The sequence below is a fragment of the Alligator sinensis genome, unplaced genomic scaffold (assembly GCF_000455745.1).
Source record: "Alligator sinensis unplaced genomic scaffold, ASM45574v1 scaffold416_1, whole genome shotgun sequence".
Lineage (NCBI taxonomy): Eukaryota > Metazoa > Chordata > Crocodylia > Alligatoridae > Alligator > Alligator sinensis.
The window spans coordinates 374,265-376,240 of NW_005842828.1; positions in this window are offsets into that span (position 1 = coordinate 374,265).

Below are 1,976 nucleotides of genomic sequence, written 5' to 3' on the forward strand. Positions count from 1 at the left end.
TTAAGGCATTCATGTAACTAAAAAAAGAGGCACAAGAAATAGTTTACACTTGCATCACCTGCCGAGAGGTCAAGATGCATCTAAAACCTTTCCCGACTGTCAAATTGTCATTATGTGGGGGAAAGGTAGCGTGGCAAGTATGGCAATGTGATTTCATAGGCCCCCTCTCTCAAACTTCCCGGAAGCGACAGTACGTGTTTGTAGCTATAGAAGTTATTATGTGAATAACGTTTGCCCACGCCTCGGCAAGAGCTACAGCCCAAGACACTTGTGCAGCACTAGAAACTCTGCTAGTTTTGTATCCACCACCCATAGAACTACAGAGTGATAATGGCCCTCACATCCACAATCATCTTGTGTATGACTGGACCATGAAACATGGCATGTTATGGTCATATCACATCCCATACCATCCGCAGTCTAACGGATTGGTAGAGCGAGCCAATGGCATCCTCAAATGCAATCTGCAGTTTGCCGCTGGCCCAGCTCTTAAGGACTGGGACTTGCACCTGAATCAGGCTGTCAGTTGAGCAAATAACTGACCTCGTCCAGGAGGTAGCCCTATACAACAAGCCTTTAGATTAAGTGGTCCCTGTGAGCCAACAGAAGAGCAACTTAGGGGTAGCAACCCAGGAATGCTCCAGGCAGGAGATCGGGTGGTAGTGAAGCATCCTCAGAAAGATAAATGGGAGGAGACACTATTAGCAAAAGGTATGCATAATACATAATAGGTATTTAAGTCAAATTCATCTAACGGGAGCCAAGTTCCTTGTTGTCTTGTTCCTACAGATTAGATCTGTCCACAAATGTGGCCATAGCCATTCCTAATTGAGCATGTTACTAAAGACAAGTGCTATTCTATCACCTGTCTGAATCAGCTAGCACCATGAAGTGGTAAACTGTTATAACTGTATTCTTCTTACTAATGCCTTATTGTGTTTCCTAAGTAGGGCATGTCTACTATCCTTCTTATTACCCAGATATTAATGAAATTGCTCCTGAAGATCTAAAAGAGTAGCCTGACCCTGAAGAGCATCCCCAAAAATGTGCTTCGATGACCTTCACATAGTCCAGCTGCAGTACCCGTACTGGAAGAAACCTGCCACCCCAAAGCAAGTGAAATCATGGTATCTAAGTGAAAAAAAAACAGAATAGTTGACTGGCAAGGTAGTAACTGTCAGTGCACCTGTGGCACCAGTTATTATCTTGGGTACATTCCCTACCTGAAGGCTGGAATGGCTAACTGTGGGAGGGGAGGTAATTGTTGTAGCTCTGCTTGTTTATAGGTTTGTTGTTACATACTTCCTGAAGAAAACCCCATTGATCTCAATGCCCCTGAGTCTGCGCCCCCAATAGTGCATTCTGCATCTGTTCAGACTGTTGAGCCACTGCATTTATAAGAAAATCTACCCCCTCCCATTCCTATGACTGACAACACTCTCCAGCGATAGTGTGAAGCCCACCAGGTGGAAGGGCATGTTACAGGTTAAAACAAAGTTATTACATAGTTTGTAAATCATACCTATACAGAGGCTTAGTAGAATAGTACCCACTTTAATACAACCAGAAAGAAGCTGTATCCACAAGTCTCTACCACTTATCCCCATCCTTTTATACCAGTGGAATTCCTAAAGCAAATTAATGCTATAATTCTGCCAGGGCAATGCCGTTTCACCAACCCGATAAAACATTGTCCCCATAAGCGACAGTGCGAACTCTTTCACTCTCTGGGAGGTGAAGCATAGTTATGGGCTCCCAAAGAAGAAAGGATAAACGTGATCTGTGAGAGAATCGCGTGTTCACTATTATCTCTAGCCATTCCTCCCCAGGAGGCCCTAACACCCATGTATAAGTCCACACCCTGGTGAAGGTCACAGGTCAAAGCCCCAACCCCCCTAAATGCTTCCTTGTTCACTGCCCGGGTATTGTTCAGACCAGAACAATGGTATGTCTGAGCTATCTTTCCAGACTGTTCA